This window comes from Watersipora subatra, chromosome 1, assembly GCF_963576615.1.
Source record: "Watersipora subatra chromosome 1, tzWatSuba1.1, whole genome shotgun sequence".
NCBI lineage: Eukaryota > Metazoa > Bryozoa > Gymnolaemata > Cheilostomatida > Watersiporidae > Watersipora > Watersipora subatra.
In genome coordinates this window covers 55,325,641-55,352,284 of record NC_088708.1, presented here as the reverse complement: position 1 = coordinate 55,352,284, position 26,644 = coordinate 55,325,641, and the positions used below count along the sequence as shown (strand labels likewise).

General features: G+C 40.8%; 1 pseudogene; it reads right to left on the bottom strand.

Moving 5' to 3' along the window:
- Window positions 1–14,087: 14,087 nt before the first annotated feature.
- The window catches only part of LOC137389079 (inositol 2-dehydrogenase-like), a 53,587-nt pseudogene continuing 41,030 nt past the window's right edge, over window positions 14,088–26,644 (bottom strand).

The window sequence follows — 26,644 nt, the reverse complement described above, 5'->3', positions numbered from 1 at the left end:
CTTCACTAGACATGTATGTGGCTGAACAAAAGAAACCTAACGGCCAATACAGTGTCGCCTCTCATGGCAGCCCTAGAGCAAGTGCTCCCAACAAGGCAACTCCAAACAAAAATCTATCACACTAGAGACGATCCTAGATGCAGACTGTGCAAAGATGCACCTGAGACCATCCAACACATCATCAGTGGATGCAAGCAGCTAGCAAAAAACGCATACACTGAGTGGCATAATTATGTCACATGTGTTGTGTATAGAAGGCCTGTCGGTATAGAAGGTATGTCGCAGTGTTGTGGCCTTAATAAGCCACAACACTGGTGGAAAGCTCCTGGTAAGGTCAATGAAAATGATCGAGCTAAGATCCTCTGGGACTTCTACATCCGGGCTGACAAGCATGTACTAGCAAACCAACCAGATATAGTGGTGGTGGACAAGGAGAACAAGAGGGCTACTATAATAGATATAGCAGTACCTAATGACTACAATCTAGACAGCAAAGAATAAGAAAAGGTAGAGAAATATCTCCCTATTGGAGAAGAGATTGAAATATGCTGGAATGTATGAACAATTGTAATTCCGGTAGTCATTGGGGCATTGGGCGCAATAACACCGAAGCATAAATAGTGGCTTGCCCAGATACCGGCAGCAATCAACTCAGGTGAGTTGCAAAAAAGTGCGCTATTGGTAACAGCTAAGGTCTTGAGGTGAGCGCTCAAACTCCCAGGTCTCTGGTAGGAGACCCAAGTTAGAGCAGAATTTACCACTCATATGGGTTAACCGGGGTGAGAAAAAAAATTTATATATATATATGTTATATATATTATATATATAACATATATATATAATATATATAACATAAATTGCAAATTTGTAAATAATGTAAATTTGTTTCCTGTATATATCATGTATATATCATGTATGTATATATGAATTTGTATAATGTATGTGTATACATATTTTATATATAAATATATTTATTCTTGTCAACCATATATATCATTTACCTTCTAATATAAATCACTTAATAAACATATTCATAAACACATTTGATCAGGTTGGGAGTGGCACCATTGATCATGCTTACTGGGGCAGACCTGAGGATATTGATGAGCAGAACATCACAAGGCCGAGTTATGTCCTGGGTGCTGGAGCCAATACGAGTGGTGGGGCTGATGTTATGGGAGAGACTGCGGCAGCCCTTGCTGCTGGATCAATCTTATTCAAGACATCTGGTGAGTTTAGATACTTCCACCCGTTATGTATTCTGATCACAGGCTAAGTAGATGGTTTATGTTTGCGTAAGGCAATATTGTACTGATTTTGTGAAACTCTTAGGATATGAATAAGGTTTAAAGTTGTCAGTAAGTATTTCCATGTTTGCAGTCTAAGAGACACACCTTTTTGTTTGGAAAGTGCTTTTAACGATATCGTAACATGTGGCAACTTTTTTTTGTATACTTCCATTTATTTTGTGACTTTTTAATAAATTCAATATTTTTAAATTATAACTTATAAGAAGTAAAGAGAGTAACACATTGAAAAGTTAAACAAAAAGTAAGTAAACTCTATGGAAATTATAAAACATTTAGAAAACAGTAATTTTACCCAATCAGTCGGGGCTGCAATGGTTAGACACAAAAACTAAAGAGTAATGTCAAAACGTCTTAGAGAATTTCTAGAAAATTTTCTGTAACAGTACAAACAACCAGTAACATCAGTTGATAAGCATTTTAGAGGTTACATTTTAGTTAGAATCATATGGCTAGTGAATATCATATGAAAAATTATTCTGTGGACCAGATTTATACCACAAGACCAGAGTGTGTAGCTCAAGGCTACATCAAAATTACATGTACTTGTCCATCAGTAGCTATGTACAACAATCATTTCTCTGTTTCAGACCCAGATTACAGCAATCACTTGCTTAACAATGCCACTTCTCTCTATCAGCTTGCCAAGAGTAATGAAGACACATATAATACTGCTCTACCAGAGAGTGCTGAATTTTATTCGTAGGTATTCAACTGTGCATTCTTTCTGAAAATTTAATCATATCATTATTCTATCACGAGCAATTTTGTTAAAAAAGAAGACAACTCCCAGCTATTTAATTTTGATTGAGTACTATTTTATGTTTTCAGGTCTTTGCTTCATATTTTTGGAAAACATCATTTCATATCAACTGAGTACATATATTGATAGCAATTATTACTAGGTATGACGTACCTACATTTTGAGTATTTTATAGTTCTTCTATTATAATGGTATTTATTTTTTTAGGCTTAACACTATTAATTTCACCATAGTTTGACAAATAAGTAAAAGTTTTAAATGAGTGATATATATATATATATATATATATATATATAAGTTCAAATTACACAATTCATTTAGAGTGTGAATATTGGAATCGTGAACACAACTCTAGTCTCTGATACTTGATATCCATTATATTAGGAGTTTCTCTGCTGATTATCAGATCGAGTTCGTGGGAAGATGAGATGGCGCATGCAGCAGCCTGGTTAGCCTTAGCTCATCAGGGAACTAGTGAGGAGACAATCTACCTTACAGAGTTTCAAACCTATCTCAAGGATGATTCTGAGCAGTATATTTGGGCCCTTGACTGGAATGACAAACGAGGCCTGGTAAACGTAAGTTGAAAATATGGCAAATAATTTTGTTCCAAGTTTTTCGCTGATAAAAGCTTTTTTGTTGCTATAATAGCATTTTCATGGTTTTAATAGTGCTTTCTCATAGTGCTTTCTCATTGTGCTTTCTGAAAATTTGTTGCTTTTTGGTACCAATAGCTTTTTCATATAAAGCTCCCACTTTTGTTTCCCACTATCAAAATGAATGTAGCTAATAAAGTTTCTGTCAATAAACTGAATATTCTAACTTTATAGACATCAGGTTATGGGCCCAGTCAACCCATTAAATATTATATCAAAGAACTATGGATGAGAAAAGCATTAGCTATAGACAAGCTAGACAATGCTAACTATGTCACATGGAAGTTCAAACTCAAACACCTACTCATAACTAAGGACTTATTTGGATATGTACATGTAGATGGAACCATTACTCTGGACGATGGCGCTAACTTTGCCACTAAAGCCGAGCACAAAAAAATCAAGCAAAGCTTTTTCTCACATAGCGCTTTCTGTCAGTGATAGTCTTATTTATCTTGGCAGTGAATTTGAAGACCAAGGAGTTGCGTGGAACAACCTGAGAGCTCACTTTGAAGATGATACACTGGCGAATAAATTATTTTTTAAGAAATGGTACTTTAGGGTGGTTATAAATGAAGGTTTATCAATTGAAGACTATCTACATCACATGAAAGCTATCACCAATAAACTTGCTGCTGTTAATGGTAATGTTAACGAGGGAGACCAGTTGGTGACTCTACTTAGAAGCCTCCCGGAAAGCTGTTCGATGGTAATGACTGCACTCGAGCCTTGCGGTAACGATATAACTTTATGGTTCGCCACACAAACCCTGCTTAAAGAAGAACAAAAAAGGTACAAAGAGCACTGGCTTAACCAGCGATTCCGTTGGTGTCAGGTCTAAAGCAAGTTATGAAATTGCTCTGCTGTTAGCAAGTAACCGCTTTATACATAGTCAGCAAGATCCCAAAGGCTGCTATATATCTGGCTCTCTGGAACATTGTCGAAACAGTTGTCCTTAAAACAACGGTAATCAGAGCTGAGAATCGCGTTGCAGCCGTGACCGAGGTCATGGATATGACAACAATAACTCACGTCCACATCAAGATAAAATACCTACACACGATGATAACAGCAAATATGCTGAATCAGCATTCACTGTGTTAGAGACATATGTTTATTCTCAAATGATGGCTGATTGACAGCGGCACTGCTAGCCAAATGGATGAAAATAAAGCTGTTTTTCGGGATTATTTAAAACTAGATTTACCTGAGTATGTTGTCGTTGCCGGTGGATCACAGGTTCAAGTAGTCAGAAAAAGTACTGTACGGCTGCAAATAAAATTGTACAGAGATAAAACTAGACATGCTACACTTTATGTACAATGTACATCACATATCTTATCTACATGGAAATCTATTTTCTGTAAAAGCTGCTGCACAAAGAGGATATATAATATAGTGTGGACATTCATGATGCTCGATTAAAAATCAAAAAAGGAAGTTGATAGCATTCGAATTTGTAGTAAACAACAGGCTATACTATCTTACTATCTTGATGTCGAGTCTGCTACGCATACTGCTAATTTCGCCACACCCTCCTCACTCCTGTGGCATCAACGTCTCACTCATGTAAACCCAAGTAACCTTAAAACATGAATCGTTTGGTGTGAAAACAGTTGTAGTGGTACTGGCGAAATCAGTGTCTGTTAAGCTTGTGTGAACGGTAAAATGTCTCAACAACCAATTCAAACTGTCCATGGAATTAGATAAAATAGAATTCTTGAATTGGTACATGCGGATGTGGTGGCCTTATAAAGAATGAATCTTTAGGTGGTAGCAAATATTTTGTTTCACTTATTAATAATTTTAGTAGGCATGCGCATGTATATTTTTTACGTGACAAATCTATCGTGTTCCAGGTGTTTAGAACCTATGAATCATTAGTAACAAATCAAACTGGACAAATAATAGGTACCCTTACAAACAACGATGGTAGAGAATATACATTTAATGAGTTTGAGAGTTACCTGCCAGCCCAAAGTATACATCATCAAGTCACCACTCGCTATTCTCTTAAAAAAAACGGCTGTGCTGAGAAATTTAGTCGTACTGTTGGTGAAGCCGCTCGCTCGTTAATTTCTGAATTTCAACTTTCAAATATCAACTGTGATATACATTTGGAATCGCCTCCTCACACGAGCACTTAAATGGAATACAAATCTTTATGAACAGTGGAACAACAAAAACCCTGATCTTGAGCAGGTGAAAATTTTTGATGTGTGGCTTATGCCCACATACCTGATCAGCTGAGACGTTAACTTGATGAGAAAGCAGAATCAATGATGTTTGCATGGTATAGCCTTAGATCCAACGCCTACAGACTTTACAATCTTATCACTAGAAAATTAGAGGTAAGGCGTGATGTCACCTTTGATGAAACTAAACTCAGTTTACCAAATCAGCTGACAAAGTCAAGTGTAGACAACTCTGAAGTGGTAAATATTGATTTATCAGAAAACGAAACAGCTCCTTCAATGCAGACGGTTACACATAGGCGATCAACATGTTTGACTCAACTAATTGTTCGGTTTAGTGCTGATGACTTCACAAACTTTGGTCACACTGCTCACTCAGCAATCAACATTGTGGAACCTCTTAGTTTGTCGCAAGCGCAGATTAGTACGAATCGTGATGCCTGGATCAAAACCAGCAATGATGATCAATGATGAGCAATGACAGGATCAATCCCTGATCAACATTGGTACATGAGAACTGGTTGATCTCTCGTCCGATTGCAAAGTGATTGGCTCTAAGTGGGTTTTTAAAGCTAAACACTCAATTGATAGATCTATAAGTAGATTTAAGGCTCGACTTGTTGTAAAGGGATATGCACAAAAATCAGGGGTAGATTACGATGAAACATACGGTCCTATGATTCATAGAACATCTCAACGTGCACTCTTATTAGATGTTATGGAGAGATGTTGATACACCATATGGATGTACAAATAGCGTTTCTGAATGAAAAACTGTCAAAAAATGTACAAGTGTATATGGAACAGCCAGAGGGTTTTGTCGTGCCTAGTAAAGAAAATTTAGTCTGCAAACTAAATCACTTGCTGTATGGACTTTAACAGCCGCCTAAAAATTGGAACATGGTATTAGATGAACTTCTTAAATCATTAGAATTCATGCAGTCTTCTGCCAACAACTGTGTGCACATTGGCTAGAGAAATGATGATTGATGTCTACGTAGAGACCTGTATATAATGTTAGACACTACTGCTCAGATGACCGAATTAAAATCAGCTCTCTCATCTCGATCCAAAATGACGGATCTCGATCCACTTCATTATTGCCTGGGGTTAAGTGTTTAGAAAGGAGACAATTCCATGCATCCAAGTCAGAAACCTTACATTCAACCAATAATTCAGAAGTTACACATGAAAACTTGTAAGCCTGTTGCAATTCTGGCAGCATATGATGTAAAACTCGGCCACAAGGATGGAAATAAATTAGCAGATTCCCATCTCTATCAATCTATGGTAGAAAGTCTACTATATGCTGTCGTATCTACTCGTCCAGGTATTGCTAAAACAGTGGGAGCCTTTGCCACGTTTAACGCTTCCCCCACCCAGACTCACTTGACTGCTGCAGCCAACCGAGTAATAAGTTACTTGAAAGACAAGATTTATCCCTGGTTTTTGAAAAACAAGGTAAATCAATGGCTGGATATAGCCTACAGATGGGGATTGTGCAAGCGACCCTGACTGGCACTCAAAGTCTGGTGCAGTCTTCATTAATGCCTATTGTCCAATCAACTGGCCCAGCAAGCGTCAGTTAGTCAGTCAATGCCCTCTCTACTACAGAGTCTGCGTACCCTAGGAGACTTATATTTTGCTAGTATTTAGTTTCGTGAGTAGCATACAGACTAAAATTTCACTGCAACTTAATTTCGCAGCTCTGATGAGTGCGAAAATATAGTGATAAGAAAATAAATGCAGTGGAACAAACATAATTAGATTCCTCAGGTTCAGTTCACCACAGGCCTGTATTCACTGGTTGCAAGTAGGGGCGGCTAATGTTAGTCGACTAGTTATGAACACCTGAGGGTGTTGAGGGGCCTCAGGGTGTTGAGGGTGTATGTAGGCCCTCAGCCAGGCCTCTCGTGTGAGGTTTGAAAATTTTTTATCGGAAAGTATCAACTTTTTTGGTATTTTTTGAGATTTGTTTTGTTTTAGGTGATGTGCCTGATGAGACGATTTTAAATTAAAATAGGCAAAACTTGACTGCTGTTAAAACGCTCAGAAAAAGACATATTTTTCTTTTGAGGGTTTTAACAAAGATCAATTTTGCCGATTTTATTTCAAGTTCATACGGAGGTTTCCATGCTTTCGGTGGGACATGGTCAAAAGGATGTTTGGTAAAACTTGATATTTTGCAAACCTTTATAAAGGTCGTTAACAAGAATATTTTGCCACTGATAATGATAATAATGATGCCTACGAACTACTAAAAGTTGATGTTTGTCTCTATGGCGTCGAATAAAGTGATATTCGACAGTGATAAAAGCCATCTCCATAGCCGTTGGGCAAATAACTTTTTGAATAAATGATGTTGAGGTCGAGTTATCTGAAGCAATTTATCATTGCGTCGGAACGGACCAAACAAATCCGTTCGAGTTATTCTTGTGTTTGAGATGAAATGTTACATTTCATCCGAGGGCGAGTTATCCGAGTTTGATTGTACTTAGCCGCGAAAAGTTCCTAAAAAGTTAGAATGGCTCAGCCGGCCAGCCTCCTCAGGGAATACGGGCCTGGTTAACTGATAAGAAAAAAATTTCAATTTGGGATTAGTTTGTAATTGTGAACCGCAGGTAGAATGGTGTGGGCGAGGTCGATAATGCAATTTGATTGCTTGCTGCCATTTGTTTTTTGAACCATCGATGAACAAAGCTATTTAATTTCACGTTTTCGTTCGTTATCATAGTTTAGTTTCGCACATGAAATTTTTGCGAGAGGAAGACTCCATGAAATTGCGAAAGTTAGATGAGGCGAATAAATAAGTATCCTTGGGTATGGTATATTGGGTTGTTTGCTGGTGTTGTTGAATGCATGTGGTTACGTCAGCAATTCTCAAATATTGGAATCGCACAGTTGTAGTTGATTCTACAACTATTTTTGTAGAGGATTAATCAGCTGCAGCGATCACAAACAGCCAGAAAACAAGCAAGCGTACAAAACATATCAATGTCAAATACCACTACGTTCATGAGGCGATTGAAGCTGGTTATGTCTGCACCGAGTTTTGTTCGACAAATGATAATACCGCTGACATATTTATGAAGCCGCTGTCACATGATCGATTTGTCAAACGCAGAGACATGTTGGGTTTGAGATAGTTAACCAGGGAAGATTAATTATAGTAAACACAAGACTGTTATTATCATCATTTTTGTTTCTCGTTGTTTATGATCATTGTAATTTTGTGGTACTCAGAATGTCTGTTGGTGCAACCATGTAACTAAGTGGTAGTGTTGATATAATAGCAGTTTCATGGTTTTAATAGTGCTTTCTCATTGTACTTTCTTACTTTGCTTTCTAAAAGCTTGTTGCTTATTGGTACCCATCGCTTTTTCATGTAAAGCTCTCACTTTTGTTTCCAACTGTCAAGATGAATGCAGCTAATAACGTTGCTGTCAATAAACTGAATACTCAAAGTTTTTAAATAACATTTTTACACAAGGTTTGCTGTCTACAACAGATTGCAAGATGCAGTTTGTGGAGGTTGTCCATATCAGTTAGTATTGGAAGTCTTGAGTTCTATACAAATAATGCATAAGTTGGTTGCACAAATACTTTATTGAAATAGGCATGTTTTCTGATGAAATGGGTACACTATAATTTGTTTAAAACACAAACACGGAATTAAAACTCAAAGGAACTTCCATCTTTTGTTTGATAAATGGTAAAGAGTAAATGTGATGAACCAAGTTACCAACCGTATATACAGATCTAAATATATTAGCATCTATCCCTTTGTTCTAGTTCCTACTTTATCATCAACTGCAAGACAGCCGATTCAGTGGCAATCTGGAGACGTTTATTGGACGCTGGCTTCCTGAAAATGATGTACCATACACTCCTCTCGGTTTAGCTTTTCGCTTAGAATGGGGAAGCAATCGGTATGCAGCAAACGTAGCATTCCTTTCGCTGTTGGCTGCTAGCAAAGGTATCAATGAGCAGACGTACAGAGATTTTGCTAAAAGTCAGATTGATTATATGCTAGGACTTGTCGATGGTGGAAGGAGTTATGTTGTCGGCTTCGACAGCTCGTCACCAAAGCGAGCACATCACAGAGCAGCGTAAGCACATATGTGGGCACTTCTGTGTGCAGGTCATGTATTTTTTGTGCCTAAGACTAAAAAGATTATCATCTTGCGTGTCATACTGGTTTCCTTATTGAAAAAGTGACCTGTCAAAGATAGATGTTAAAATAGTTCCTCAGGCTATAACGCTATTTCGAACTGACGTTGCAGTTATTGGAATGCTTCATATTCATTTCTTTAACAAATTAAACGATTCTTGCTATTCTAAACTGTCAGCATTACTTTTGTTGCTAATTGAGTTATAACTGAAATGTTCTCACAATCTTCTCGTATTTACTTAGAGAGCCATTAGCCGTGACATACAGTGTAGATGAGTTCTCCATTCATAAAGTATGAATCACCTTAAATTATTCCCTATGTTACTCGGTAACACATAATGGTGTGTTGTTCATATGACCAGCAATAATTTAGAAATAGAAGAGGTAAAAGCAGTCAAATACATATTAAATGGCTCAGCTACAATACTGTACAAGTTTCTGAGAAGATGAGCACATGTTAACCAGATTAGTAGTAATATTATTGCTAAGTTACTAAATAATTGCCCTAAATCATTTAATTAGCCGACCCTTTAATTGAAATGAGTAATAGAAAACAAAACATAATTTCGACTTCATTTTAAATACTAAACTTACATGTATGTCAAAGCCATTAAAGCTTTGAATAGTTTTCAATCTGAATATTTGAAAAGTACTACCATCAGATTGAGTTCTTCAAGGTTTCATTTACCAGCAGATTGAAGAAGTTGAGATCTAGGCAAACACTAAAAGGCTGCGACTCAGACAGATACTTAGATGATGCAAACAAGGTGTTGCAGCTACTTCTGTTTGCAGAGCTGTCTCCGTGTCAGATAAAACTGTATAAAGATTATGTATGACAAATATCTTTCGGCCATAAAAACTAATTTCTAAAATTACTTTAAAATTTTTTTTCTACTATTTGATATAAACACATTTTATTTTCATGTTATTTACTTAAGAATGACCCAAATTACCTAAAAATTACCTTGATGACATGCCCTAAGCTCAGAAGTTTGTTATAAAAATAATCATTCAATGAAAAGCAGTCAAACTTGTGAGTGTATATCTTTATATCTCCAGTTAAAAATGAATCCTCAATAATAACTATTGATATAAAGATCAGAACTGTGACACATTTGATGGTATGTTACTGACTGAACCATGTGCAACTTGTTGTATTATGCATCTAGTTGGATATCAGTAATGTACAAGTTTAAAATATGTATATCTGTAATACTGAAGGTAGTGATATTCTATTACACAATAAGGTCGCTATGAACTAGTGAACAGTAAATATAAGAGTAATCTAGCCTTAGTACTTGAACCTTGAACTTGAAGTACTTGAGCTATCATTATTCTTTTTTTTCTTAGATGAAGGGCAAAGTGCCAATGCATAAATATACAGATTTATTTTCTGTAGTGAGTCAAAAGTTTGATTTACAGCTTATCTCTGACCTTGCCACTCTAACTCCATCTTTGTTAACATTATGTTCAGCAAAAAATAAATTAGTTTAATTTCATCTATTGGCTAGTAAAAATAGTTCTGTTCACCTTAGATTTTTTTACTCATGGGTAAAACACAATGGTGAATCTTTGGTGGTAATCTTGATTACTATGTACATAGGTCTTGTCCGCTGCCAGAAGAGGACCCAACATGTGACTGGGAAGACTTCAATGATGACGTTGACAATCCTAACACTCTTTATGGAGCTTTAGTCGGGGGTCCAGATGCAAACGATTTGTATAGAGATGTGAGAGCCGACTATAGAAGCAATGAGGTTTCATGTGATTACAACGCCGGATTTACTGGGGCCCTCGCGGGTAAGAAATCTAGTTAATACACCACAAGGAGTTTCACAGATATGAATCTCCGTGGATATTATTTAAACTTGTAACTCTACAGGTCGGAGGAAATTTAATACTGATGTGAATCAAAACAGCACTGCGGTGCCTGGGTACATTATTGTTGTCACCTCATTGCTGCCACCTCAATGCTGTCACCTCATTGCTGTCACCTCATTGCTGTCACCTCATTGCTGTCACCTCATTGCTGTCACCTCATTGCTGTCACCTCATTGCTGTCACCTCATTGCTGTCACCTCATTGCTGTCACCTCATTGCTGTCACCTCATTGCTGTCACCTCATTGCTGTCACCTCATTGCTGTCACCTCATTGCTGTCACCTCATTGCTGTCACCTCATTGCTGTCACCTCATTGCTGTCACCTCATTGCTGTCACCTCATTGCTGTCACCTCATTGCTGTCACCTCATTGCTGTCACTTAATTGCTGTCACCTCATTGCTCTCACCTCATTGCTGTCACTTGTTTTCTTTCTGGCACAGTTGCACATCTTTTTTACCTGTTCACGATCTTAGGCAATAGTTCCTTGAAAGATCGATTATGTGAATTAATAAACAGATGCAGCGTATAAAAATTTCTTATGTAAAATAATGATATAGAATAGTTATGAGTGAATCTGATGGTTCAGAGCATGTGGTTCTCTCTGTCAAGTTCTGTTCAGAAACTTTTGCAATGTCTGAATATTTTGATGTTTGCGGTACAGACCACTTCATTGTTATTAAACTTAATTTCTCTGTTGAATAATTTGTAATTGTTTTGTATGCTATGGGTAATGCATTATTGTTGCATGGTCTTTCAGGTAATACTTTTGTAGAAATTGGTTTAAGTGTCTTATCATAACATTGAGAAAGTTCATTTTTTAGTATAATTATGAGCATATTGTTAAGGAACTCTAATTTTCAGGTAAGGATGGCTAAGTTTTTCTCACCGTTATGAGCAGGATTTTTACCCTAAGAGCTGGAGCAATAGCTGAATTTATTAGAACCCTAAAAGCTATAGCTTACCTATATAATCATAAAAACTATAACTTGTCATTATAACCCCAAGGGCTATAGCTTACCTATATAGCAGTTAAAGAACTTGTCTGTATAACCCTAAGAGCTATAGTAATAACTCCAGTCATCATAACCCTAAGAGCTATAGCAATAGTTTGTTTGTAGGCTTGCTACACTTTGGAGAAAGCAGTTAGCCCTTCATGATGGAAATGACAGACTTTCTGGACTAATATTCAAAAGTCATCTGAAGAGACGTAACATTCATTTAACTATATTATTCTAACTTTCTTGTAATTCTGTCATACATCTCTTTCCTCTTCATTGAGGATTATTCCTTTCAGAAAGTTTTGCTTAAAGAAGTGTTGCTATTTCACTGGACTACTGGTAATGTTTTTACCATATATAAAAACACATTAATTATATTCATAGAGTAAAAGTTTGAACTTTACCTGTTTCTCAACTCCCAATTCATTAATATAGAAATATTTTATTGGCAGCACTATTTAACTTCAATTTGTATATTTTATAGCAGCATGATCTATGCTTAGCTTATACCTTGTTTTTCCAATACGTATTCATGAGAATGACACTAGTGATAACTCTAATCACTATTAACTGTACATTGATGTATGTGGAAAGGTACACATGTCTGACATCCTTACCAGCATAAGTGCGTGTAGCATGTCAGATGCGTTTCCTTGTTAGCAATAACAGTGGTCATGTTTAAAGTTGCTTTACACTTCACCTATTCAACGTTTCACTTTAAATGTATCTTGTTTATTCACTCTATTTACTATTATAACTGCCTGCGTAGGTTAACTGATGACATCAATATTGCTCTTTGTATATAGGATTGTTCCGCTAATCTTCCTATAAGCTTAGCTGAAGATGCATCATTGTCATACAAAGTCAAATCTCCCTGCAAAGATGATACCTTCATATTCCCACCAGCTGTAAAACGATATTAAACGTATGTATATTAAAAGCATGAAAAAATGAAGTCTGCACTTTTTAACTTGTGCCAGGATAAAATAGCAATTAAAGAGCCAAACTTAAGAGATGATCAAACTTATACAAAGCCTGTTCCAGCAGAGACTGCAAGCAGTGTTAGGGCATTATACCGGAGTCATCTACACTCTAATGAAATTAATTGTAAATTTGCAACAAGCCTCCTAAAGCATGCGTCAGGAAAGATGGTTACTCTGAGGGCTCAGGTACTCCTAACACCCTGCAGGCAATTTTCTGCCAAGCATCTCTCCTTCACCTCGCATTACACCCAACAACCACCGAGCATCTTCCTAAAAAGCCACCACCGCGATCACCTTCCATAGTGCTGTCTGCTTTTGTGCACGCATCACTCACTGCGTCTTCCAGAAGTTTTACCATAGGCTCCACCTAGTCTATGGTGTTGAGCTCTGAAGTTACAGGTACTGCCTCTTCAGAATTTTTAACTGGCTGAGTTTAAACATAACAACATTAAATGACTTTGAAGGATCAGAGTCCTTGCAGTTTGATTGGTCATTACTTGTGCATTCAGCAATGGTTGATACTGCTTCAAGGAGAAAACTAGACTTGGGGGCAACTGGTGGGCTAGTGGGTGAAGAGACCTTAGGGTCTGCATAGCTTTGTCTTTTATTTAATTGTGGAGGAGGAGGTTTAGGTGGTGCTGTAAGTGAATTACAGTGCATTGCTTCAACAAATCACATCTGAGAACTATATAAAATCAATCTTAGTTATCCATCAGCTTTCCCATTAAAATTCTAAGTAAATGGTTTCACATTTTTTGTTATTTCACATTTTGTATTGCTTCACATTTTTTCGGCTGCTTCACATTTTTGGACTTAACAGTTTTCAGTATTAGTTCAAGTAATTTAGTTTTGAATGTCTGAATGGCTGTTAGTGAAGATGTTTAAATATTTTCCTAGAAGACTTTGAATAATTTATTCAACCAAACTTATTTTAAACAGTATTGTTTATCTGCTTTTCTACAATAAAAATATGTATTATATATAAAAAGTAACATTTCAAAAAATGATGCAGCTCATTGAGCACCAAATAACAAATCCAGCTGCGCGTAAGAATTCATGCCATGCACAATGAATGAGACAATATCCCTAAATATGCATGCTGAAATTTCACTGAATTGGGGGCTTCCATATCTTATGCGAATAACTTGGACAAGCGAGGATTATAATCATGCTGCTTCCAGAATGCTTGACAAGGAACCAGGAATAAGCAGAAAAAAACTTCAAACACAAGCCTGTGACTGTAGAGTGTCTTGTCAGGTCCTGCTAAAATTCGGCTCTGATCTTTGGCTCAAATTACATCAATGAAGATGGTCCCACCACTCATGGATTACACCATGAGATGATGGTCGGTACCACCGTGTCCTCTTATTCCTTTTTTTGGCTCTGTGTAATATTCGGTAGTTTATGGGTGGAGCAACAGCAACCATTGTCAAGGTTGCTGTTGCTCCACCCAAAAATTGCACGCTTACAGCCTGATTCGACATAACATCGCTATTACAGTCATAAACACATCTACCATACTGACCATTTTGTAGAGCGTCTGTCAAATCCTCGATATAAGCCATGTTTGCAACTACTGACACTGGCCAGCGGAAACTGCCTTCCTTGGCTCTGCTCAAATATATATTTTTTGGTAGAATACACACATGTTTTCTCTATTGTGCTACTAAGGCAGTTTAGACCAGCATTTTCTGGTATATCTTGGAGATCTTGTTGCATTTCTTGTTTCCCAACCAATAGCAAATCAGGCCAAGGTCATAATAGCATTTTGCCAGAAGGGATGAAGAGCTTTTACTTTCATTCCTCCACTTCCCTCGAACATATGAGTGAGCGTATAGTGCCAAAAGCCTACTGGCTCAGTGTGCTGGATATTGTGAACTTCTCCGATTTCTCCAGATTCAATCAGCTATCAAATGCATATGTACTGTAGGTAATATCTCAGCACGTGGCAGACACCAAAGATTACACCATTTTTCTGGACCACTTGAACAATTTCACAGCAATCCTCGTACGTCATGGCCATCGGTTTCTCCAGGAGGATATGGTATTCCTTTGCAGCAAGTTTAACAGCTGGGTAGTTATGATAGCTACTTCTGCTAACCTCTCATGGTCTAGTGTCTTTTCCGATGTATCCCAAGCCATATCCTTTTTAATCCAGTACTTTAAAACCAGGCGATATATGTCGCTATATGAGAGTAAATACGCTACCGCTATCTATCATGAGGCAAAGTCATGGCATAACGTCATGAGAAGCATAGCTCTTATTAGTAAGCTTACTCAAATTCTCCATTGGCAATGTGCCAGGTTAATAGCAAGGGAGCAACTCTCATTGTTTATAAGCTGACTTTTAACGCATGGAGACGCTGGGTAGCACAGCTAGTATTTATATAAAAATAAAGTTATTTTACCTATGATACTGACACTGCACAGAATTTAGTCTTAGAAAGAGTGTGACTAAAAGCTAAAAGCCTAAATAAACCTGCATTTTACTTAATCTTGTAGTGCATGTCTGTTCAATCAAAACGCAAACATTAGCTTTAGTTACTATAACTTGAATGTTTAAAATTTATTCTAAAACTATGGATATACGAACACTGATAGTTTGTGAAATTCATGGTTGTTCTCTATAACAAATTACAAAGCTTTTTTGTCAACCAATAATGAACTTATATAATATAATTATGGGAGTTATGTTTTCCTAGTTTGTTCTGGAACAGTAACTTCACATTTGTAACACAGACTCGTTTGTTGATGATATTCTGAATTAGTTGTAGTCTTGTAATTGGGCAAAAATGCTAACATTGCATCAATTTTTTTCAGCCAAAACTGGAGCAGCAGCTAAATTTTTATATGTATATCAAAGTATCAATTATTTAATCAAATAGTAATAAAAACTGATAAGTTATAAGTTTAATAACATCTGATGTATTTTTTAGAAGACTATTATACAATAGTTTATAACAATCACAAGTGACTACAACAAACCACAAATACTCAACAACAGTATTACTTCAACTTACGGTTGCCACTACGTATGAGAAACTTGAGGTACGGAGCCAGCTTTCAAGCAAGTTTTAGCACTAACATACGAGCCATGTTTGAGATATAAGCACATGAGTCAGTTGCCAAGTATGCCGGAGGTGTTTTATGAGAACAGCATCACTCTTTATTTTTCACGTTTTTTGTGCGCGATTTTCAGTGCAGAATTATGTAAATTAAAAGTACTGTGCGTAGACGAAAAGTTTGCCAGTAAAATGAAAAATAACGCAAAGAAAAAGCGAATGATAACAATTGATATTAAACGGAAATTTATTGAAAAATGTGTGAAATGTGTATGCGTGATTGAGCTAGCTCAGCAATATGACAGAAATACATCTACAATTATCAAACTGAAGGGTTATATTCAGGGCATTTAGTTTGCAAAAGGACTAACTATAGCTTCTAAACAGCGCAGCGATCTTCACGACTGCTGATGGAGAGACTGCTCAGGCATTGGATAAAAGACAAACAATTGGCAGGTGACAGCGTAACTGAAACGAGGCTATGTAAAAAAGCCGGTGCTTTTATCAAAGCTATAAAAAATAGACAATTGGACAAGTTGACTAGTGGTCATGCATTAACCCTTTGTGACGACATCTGTCCCAGTGTTCGTCCTAATCACGCCATGTTGAAAGGGCGACAAAGGCAAACGTCCTTAGATAGGTTTCTCTTAAAATTGCCGGCTGGTCGTGAAAGCGAAACAAAGGAAAAATTAGATAACCAGTGAGAAACTTACAACTATGAACGCCGAAAACATTTTAATTATGTTAAGTTAAAAATGAAAGTTTGCTTTTAGGTTTGCTTCTAAGTTTGTCTTTTAAAACTTTGATAAAATTCAAATTTATCAAAGTCAACTGTTGTAATGAAAGATAACTATCTCTCCCTTCCTGGCAAATGCTAGCGTTAGCTGCTATTGTATGTATTTAATTTTACATTTTAATTAGTCACATTTCCTTGCATTATTTTTAATTGTTGCTTTTTGAAAGCATGTGTTAAGTTAGGACAATAACCAACATGTTTTTTCTGTTTCAATATCTTGTTTTGAGAGTTTTATTTGCATTTTTATAGAGTATGGAAACCAATCATTATATATTTAACTGTTCTATATAAAAATAAATTGCACCAACATGCAATAAATTGACATACGAGCTCAGTCTCGGAACGCATTAAGCTCGTAAGTCGAAGTATGACTGTATATGCAGACTAAAGAAAATCTTCAGTAATAATAGAAATTATGATGTGACAATATCGAATATAAAAAGTTTCAAGACTGTTAGTGTCCTCATATCTATTATTTATAGGAATATCTCTCACCAGTGTGCTGGTGGTAAATTAAAGTACATGTAAATTTATTCATTTAGTAATCATTTTAATATATCAACCGACTTGGGAATATTTTGAAGTAATAAGCATTTGATTATTATCCATTTTCTGTTTTATCCTTGTAGGTACCTTATAGTGTTATGCTAGAAAAACCTGTTTAAAAATAAATTATTGGCTAGATTATGTAGTAGTTGTCATGTCTTGATTATCTTGTCTAAACCTCACTTTTAATTTGGCATAACAACATCAGTTGGAGTTGCTTCCACCTGGTTTTTCTATAAAATTTTATGAAGGTTCATTTATCGATTTGATAAACTTAAAGGTTAAATAGTGAGAAATTTGAATTCATTTACTAAACGCTTGAAACAAATGACTATTAAAGCATTGTTCATAGACATCTAACAAGCTATAGCAAAACACGTGGTAGCAAGTTGTCTTCTCTTGGTGATAAAGAAACTGGAAGAAAATGCAAGTCTTAATTGTGCAAGTAGTTGTTGCGCGATATATTAAAAGCTCACTAAAATTTGGCCTTACATTTGAAGCGGTTTTGTTGTGTATTGGGTGAATAAATATATTTTTTTTATATATTTTCGGCAAGTTACTCAATGAAAAAAAGGATAGCAGTGAAATTGCTATATTTCCTTGAGTGAAATCACCAAGCAGGCGTAAATTCAAGCCAACTTTGAAATACTCCAAGGTGTTATGGTGTTGAATATGAAGTTGTCTTCCATTACACTTTGAAACGAAGATCGAACTGCATGTATGTCTCTTCACCAGAATGACTATACTATGACAGACCTATACAGGTAAATGAACAGGCATACTTCAAGGTGTGCTCTAATAGCTGTAATAGCTTTCTATAAGAGGAGCATAAAGCCTGTAAATCTGTGCCAAGTGCTATTCTAATTCAAGATGAAGGTGATTATGATAACCACAAGTATCCAATTCTATTGGTTATATATATATTGAAAAGATTTGGATTTGTCTCCCTTGTGTTTGACTAGCTGACTGAATTTGTAGTTGTTGATAGAAGATAGCCAGCAGTGACAGATTAGTCACCAGAACTAGAAATGAGGGAATGTTGTGTTTGTGCATGTGAAAAGGTTTTGCTGTCTTTTATTCGTCATGTAAACGCCTTTTGCACTATGTACTAGGAAAGTAAACTTGAGGTATTTGATGTGAGACTACTGTGACAGTACTGTAATGAGGGAGCAACTTCTGCTTTAACTGTAAAATATGAGTGGTTTAGTTTAATCTGGTAGATCTGTATCCTTTTACCAATCTACAGCAACTGTAGGCCTATCTAGATTTGTATCTAGTACAACTGTGGGATAGATATATGAATAGAAATATTAGCTGCTCACGGCATGTACCTGGTCTGATTTATCTGTTTTTGCTAATCTATTGGTTTTAGTTAACTCTAGTAAGACTATAGTTGACATAGTTAACTAGTCTATGTAGGTCCCCAATCTCAGATGCTTGTTGGTGGCTTGCACCGTGGAAAGGTTGGTGCGCTAGTCAGGCTCCTCGTCAGTGTGTGGTTCTATTGTTACAATAACCTAGTGAAATTCAGCTAGTAACTTACTTATGATGCCCATTGAGGCTGCATAGACTTTCATGCTTTGTTGTTCCTTCACTGTCTGCTGCACACTTTTGAGCCTCCTGCCTCCATCTTTTCTACTAAGATATAACCTATTTTTATATAAGATAAGCCTGGCAGCTAGCAAGCTGCTTTGTCAGTATTCTTGATGAATCCCTCAGTTCACGTTATTATTCATTTGTAGTCCCCAGTTTACCTTATTATGCTTGTTGATCCCCCAGTTCACCTTATTACGCATGTGTATCCCCCAGTTCATCTTATAATGCATGCTGTGCATTTTATTATAGCGTGAAGAATATTTCACAGTTATGGGTGAAAAGTGGTTTAGATTGATGGTGAACTAAATATAAATATAGATGGTTCTCTATGAACATACATGTACAATAGTTGGTGAACTATAATGAACTATTATAATAATAGTTAACTATATTTAGACTATAGTGAACTGAGTCTTTGAAGGTATTCACTGAGGTATGTATTGATTTTAATTTATCGCAATCATGACACTATCAAAACCAAAATAACAATATTCAACAATTTTCAAGTGTACAATTGGTTGGTATAAAATACAGAAACAAAAAATAGTCACCAAGTAAAGGAGAATAAAATAAAACATACTTATTAGTTTCCTCAACTCAGTTCACTAGATAAAAAATCAAAACATGACTCTCTGCTAAAGCTAACCATAAACTTTGCAGCAGTCCATAGTCTGCTAAAACAAACAATGTAGCTAGTGCAATGAAGAGTACCAGTGTGTGCAAACTACAGCTGTACTTTAGCTGTACTCTGTAGTTAGCCTATGTTAAGTACACCACATTAAAAGTATATGTCTGTAATTTCACTGACTATAGATTCAAATTAGAATTGCTGATATACATAAGACCCTCTGATGTTAAGTTGTCTCCAGTAAATATAATTATCAAGGTCAATAATGATGCCATGGCAGCCTGCTTATAGACTTGTATGAACTACTAAGTAGCTTCCCTAATGTGGTCTTTAATATAATATATTGACACAAGTTAACAGGTGTCTGTCTATTATTAGTTTTACTAAGGCTTGATTGCATATATACGCGCATATTGCCTACTTATCACATTCCAAGTGAGGAGTGTTTTTTTCTCGGTTACATAAGTATATTGACAGAATAACAGTTTTCCAAGATTTGTTACTATCATATGTTGTGAAAATACAGATACAGGCATCATTTAGAGAGAATTATAGCCTTATATAAGGCTGTCACGTGAATTTGTGTTTTATGTTTTTACAAACTCAATGAAGCAAGTCAAATGCTTACCTTCATATTGTGATGGAAACATGCATTACCATCTCCTCTTTCTGATTGTCGTTAGAGTTGTGTTCCCTTTTTCTTTTGTGTAGTCACGCCCCTAGAGGGGGCTGGCCCTTACCACCTCATTTACATATTTGATTGTATTTAAGGCCGAGCTTCGGCTCAGTTAAATCGTTCAATACATGCTTTGCATTTGGACCCATACTCTTCTGTTACCTTGCGCAATAACAGAATCACATTGAGCACTTATTTACTCCAAGCCTCAGTCTACGGACTGTGCTTTGGGAGTAGAGTATAGAAACACTGTCGACCCCGGTCGACCTCAGGTCGACCTTGTCGAACGAGCATAATATCACTCAGGGAGCAATTCCCCGTGTAAGGTGGTTGTAGTAGACCGGTGGTGTAAGCCGACTTAGTCGCCTCCGCGTGTTGGTCAACGGGCAACACTTACACGGCCCCTGTGGAAGGTGAATGCAGACCGGTAGAGTAAGCCGACCCAGGTCGCCTCTACGTGTTGGTCGCTGGATCCAACACACTGGTGGCAGCAGTGGGATCTAACTGCGGTAATTAGGACTTATAAGACGAACCTGGTAACCATGCCAAACAGCCGACGGAATGCTACCAGAGATCTGGCTGAGGCAGAGTTACAGCAGGTCGACCAGATTGGGCAGCTGACAGAGGCTATCACTAGAGCCTTACAAATACCCAGAGGAGAAGCTAGTTTCAAGCCTCCGAAGTTCGATGGGAGTGAGGATGTAGAGTTATTCATCTCCCAGTTCGAAGAGGTTGCGGAAGCTAATGAGTGAAGTGAGAAGGCCACGCTCCTCCACCTGCGGGAGACCCTGAAGGAGGGAGCCAGAAGCTGTAGTCGAGGGGACTCACCTGCCTCCATCTTCTCGGCTTTACGCACGAAGTACGGACTCTCCCCGAGAGAGGCTAAGAGTAGGCTCCACCTCAAGAGGGAACCAAAGACGAGCCTCCAAGAACATGCCACAGAGATGGAGCGTCTGGTGAAGATAGCGTACGCTGACCTTCCAGACTCCTACCAGTCCAGTATGGCCATGGATGCGTTTTCTCTGACTCTGGGAAATACGCCCCTCCAACGCCACCTGTTAGCAATGAAGGCCCAGAGCTTGGAGGAAGCAGTGCAGGCGGGGAATGAGTTCCTGCAAATCCAGCCCACTCTTCCTCGGCCTGGTGCCCGACCCCTAATAATGACGGTGGAGGAGGAGGAGGTTACCCCCGCTACAGTCGCCCCCGTCCATTCGGATCCTCCATCAGCCACCTTGAACGACGTCCTGATGGCTATAAAGGGATTAGCGGATGGACTGAGGGAAGGAAAGCTGTTGGGACAACGGGGAGTGGAAAAAAGGGGACCAAATTGTTGGGGTTGCGGCCAGACAGGGCACACCCAACGCCGGTGCTCCCAAGCCTCCCAAGGACAACCGCCTCAAGTCACGAGGTCGGGAAACGGTTACCATCCACAGCAGTAGGGGGAAGTACTGACTGTGGATCAAATATACCCTTGCAAGGCCAGTGGCAACGGCCACGACGGACTAGGCGACACAGGCTCCCCCCCTGCTCGCCACCGGTCCCCTTGCATAACCCATATCAACCCTTACCTGAGTGTGCAGGTCTCCCACCCTCAGAAGCCAAGGACGAAACGTACGTCTGGCCAAAGCCGTCTCGGCCTTCCAAAAAAGGCCCCCAGAGGACGAGCAAAGCCAGACGGACTCACGGAGACGAATCATGGAAGCCGCATAATAGCAGCTATTTCTTGCCAGGTCGCATCGGAGGTCAGCCCGTCCAATTCCTCGTGGACACCGGATGCACCTCTAATTTGTTGGGACGACATGTCTTTGAGCGATTACCTAAAGATGTCAAAAGCAAATTAGAGGCTCGGGAGGACTATGGACGAATGGCAGATGGTACCCGGCTGCAGTTTCACGGACTCATCACTCTCCCGGTCAGAGTCAGGAATGTCCAGGTTACGGTATCTCTCGTGGTGTGTGCCCTGAAGGAGGACGCCATCCTGGGCATGCCCTTCTTGGTCGACCACCACTGTGAGATGAACTTTCAGCAACCCACGTTGGTGTTAAATGGACAGAAGTTGACTTGCACTGACCGAGAGGGTCGACCTCTGACAAGCAGCGTTCAAATAATGCGAGCCACAACGCTTCCCCCTCGAACCGAGGTCCTGGTTGCCGGACGTCTCACGTCCTCATCCTATCAACCAGTCGGGTTAATCGAGGGAACAAAAAACGGATATATGGTGGCCGCCAGCTTACACCAACCCGGTGAGAAGGGGAGAGTGGCCATCCGATGTATGAACCCCACCGACCATCCCGTCAGCGTGACAGCAGGAACGGTCGTGGGACAATACACTGGAGTCGGGCCGGACGAAATAGGGGTCCCCTGGACAGCGAAGGGAGAAGCCGAGATTTCCAAAGAAACTCCCCCTCCTGTTTCCAACGTACCTCCCCACATGCTGGACTTGCTCCAACAGGCGGCACCACATTGCTCGTCCCCTACCGAGCACCGAAGGATGGAAGACCTTTTGATCCGTTATGCGGATGTATTCAGCCAAGGAAGTGAGGACATGGGGCGTACCACCCTGGTACAACACGAGATCCCCCTCCTCCCAGAGGCACAACCCATCCGTCAACACCCGTACCGTGTAGGACACGAGAAAGAAGCCGAAATCGAACGACAGGTTTCGGCCCTGGAAAAGCAAGGCATGATTGAGCCCGCTCACGGGGCCTGGAGCTCTCCAGTGGTCTTGGTGAGGAAGAAGGACGGGGCGTGGCGATTGTGTGTAGACTATAGAAAACTTAATAGTGTCACTCGCCAGGACGCCTACCCCCTCCCCCGGATTGACGAGAGTTTGGACGCCTTGTCCGGCAGTAGGTTTCTCAGTACCTTGGACATGATGAGCGGATACTGGCAGGTACCCCTCTCCGCCGAGGCCCAGGAGCGGTCGGCGTTCGCCACACGCAGTGGGTTATGGAGGTGGAAGGTGCTCCCCTTTGGACTGACCTCCGCCCCGGCTACCTTCCAGCGGCTGATGGAGCGCGTCCTCCAAGGGCTACATTGGAAAACCTTGCTGCTGTACCTAGACGACATCATCGTCATGTCAGCCGACTTCTCTAGTCATGTCACTAGGCTGGCAGAGGTGTTAGAGCGATTGAGACAGGCCGGGTTGAAGCTAAAGCCCTCTAAATGCAGTTTGTTCCAGACCCAAGTCAAGTACCTGGGCCACATAGTCAGCGACACGGGAGTGGCTACCGACCCTGAGAAGATTCAGGCCATAAGCGGATGGGCAGCACCCCAGGATGTGACGCAGTTAAGGTCATACTTGGGTACCACTGGGTACTATCACAGATACGTGCCTGACTACGCCTCGATCGCCAAACCTCTCACCTTGTTGACGAGCGATGGAGTCCCCTGGAAATGGGGAGAAGAGGAACAAGAAGCTTTCCTTAGGCTCAAATGGTTGCTGACACACGCTCCAGTACTGGCATATCCCGATCCCTCCTTGCCCTACGTGCTAGATACCGATGCTAGTAACGTAGGGACCGGGGCTGTGTTATCCCAGGTCCAGCAGGGCAAGGAGCGACCCATAGCCTACTACAGCAAGACCCTCTCCTCCGCCGAACGCAATTACTGCGTAACCAGGAGAGAGTTGCTGGCAGTTGTGCTGGCTGTCCGGCATTTCCGGCCCTACCTATATGGCAGAGAGTTTACCATCCGGACCGATCATGCCTCCTTGGTTTGGTTGCACCGGAGGAAGGAACCCTCTTGCCAGGTGGCCCGGTGGCTGGAGAGCCTGGCCGAGCACAAGTACCGAATTATCCATCGAAAAGGCGATAAGCATGGGAACGCCGATGGATTGAGTCGACGACAGTGCGTCGACTGCCGGCAGTGTGCTGCCATTGAGAAGCGGGATCAGGGGCCAACGAGGTCACAAGTGTGTGACTCTTTAGTAACCCCAGGAGCAAATTGGGAAACTGCTGTGCCAGTGGACCAGGTTCCGGTACAGCCACCAAGAGGCACGGGTACATCCAGTCCCAACTTACGCCAGTTGGATGAAGATGAATGGCCTCGACTACCTGACAGCGGACCTGCCTTAGGGCCCGACCTCCCGACTCCCACACCAGCCAGTCCAGTCTCAGTACGGCTGCCGGGCGGTGCGGGGTCACCCGGAGTGTCGGACGACCCTCCCAGAATGCTTCAGGATCCTCGGTTACAGGCCATCAAGGTAACAGGCGAAACCGGAATCGTTGAGAGAATTGGTAAAAGCACGGTCCCAAAGGTTCCAGAACGATTGACGGTGGTGCAGACTTCACTGGATGAAATGCGGGCATTACAACAGAGAGCCGCTACCGACCTAGGGGTCATTTACCAGGCCGTCAGGAACCGGAGGAGAATAGAAGAGGCCGTGCTGCAAGTAGGCAGCCCCGAACTGCAGCGGTTGGCCCGGATGTTCCACCAGCTCCAGCTCGACGAGTCGGGTGTATTGACCCTTCATCTCACCCAGAATGGGCGAGAAAAGGTGGTGGTGGTATGCCCGCAAACGCTGAGACAGGAAATCCTGTGGAAAGCCCACGAGCAGACGCACTGCGGTGTGGAGAAGACCTTGAAACGCGTCCAAATGGACTGGTATTGGCCGGGCATGGCTGGCGATATCCGGAGGGCAGTTCTCTCTTGCGAAGTTTGCCAGAGGGCCAAAACAGGAAAGGGCCGGACCTCCGGGAACAGACAACGGCTGTACGCCGGGAGGCCATGGCAACGACTAGCCGTAGACTTGGTAGGACCCCTACCTCAGACCCCTCGAGGAAATAGCTGGGTGTTGGTGCTCACTGATCATTTCACTCGGTGGTCAGATGCTTTAGCCATCCCCGACGCTACGGCCCCAACGGTAGCTCAAGTCCTGGACGAGAGGGTATTTGGCTACTTCGGTCTACCCGAAGTTATCCACACCGACCAGGAGAGCCAATTCGAGTCCGCTTTATTCCAGGAGTTATGTGACTTGTGGGGAGTCGATAAATCTCGGACCACTCCGTACCACCCCGAAGGGAATGGTGTGGTTGAGAGAAACAATCGTGTATTGGGTGACTCCCTACGAGCCCTCTTACTGGGCAGAGGACAGGAAGATTGGGATCAGTTACTGCCACAAATCATGCGGACGCTGCGAGGGTTACCGCACTCCGCCACTAAAGAAACACCCAATTATCTGATGTTGGGTCGAGAGCTGCGTCTTCCTGACCAGTTGCTGTACGGAAACAGGCTGGAATCATTTACAAGCATACATGAGTATGTTCAGACTGTCCACGACCGGTTGATGCAAGCCCACACTCTCCTCCGAGATAGACAGAAGGAAATTGTGTCGACTGATGTGAGAGAACCTCCACTATTCAATGAGGGTGACCTCGTGTGGTTACTAAGCAAGCGGCGGAGAAGAGGGGAAAACCCGAAGCTAGCGGCCAAATACGTGGGACCCTATCGCGTATTAAAGAGTCAAGAAAATCATACTTACGAAATAGAGAGGTATGGACAGCGATCCATTCAAGCTGAGGGAAGGTTAAGACTCTGTCGCCCCAGTCCGGTGCAACAAGGACGAGCCCCAGTTGAAGTCGAGCCTGCTCGACGTCCTAACATGAGGGGTCAACCCCGAAGGCGAATCTCACGAGGAAACCATAATCCAGAGGCCGCCATTCCAGAACTACTCCTGCCTAGCCGACTAACGGAGTTACGAATACCCCAGTCGCCAGGAAGGTCAGAAGCACTTCGATTTCCCAGCGAAGATTCCTTGGTCTCCCCAGGGGAACGCAACCCTGACTCGATGGCTGACCCTGGCGGCGAATTAACAACCGAAGAGGAAAGAACCACGGAAAATACGGGAGCCCAGGCTAGTAATACCGGGGCTGGGAATACGTCACGGCCCCAACGAATAAGGAGGCCTCCCGCGTATTTGGCCGATTACGACACTAGCGCCGTCCAATCGGGAGAAGTCATCGGAGTTCAAGGTCAGAAGGCGGCTATCTTGGGCCCCAGACAGAGCGCGCTCATTACTTGTTATCAACTCGAAGCGCACGCACCTATATCTCTTCTAAATATGGAAATTACTAAAGAAACAGTGAAGAAGGCTTCACCGATCATCGGAGCATTACCCTTATTGTCTGAAGTGACGACCCCGCCACTGGAGCTCCACCCAGCGCCTGGCGAGACCCTGGATGACTCGGAGACGGATTCGTTGAAGGAGAACCACGCTCCACACTCCCCACTACCGACAAAATGGATATCGGAGGATACAGCTAAGACGATCTCGAAATTATGTCGGGAGAAGGGTACTAGCTGCCCATTATGCCAACAACTATTATCTACCCCTCGACGGCGCAGAATCCATATAGCCCAACATTTCAAACGTTTCTTCTGTAAG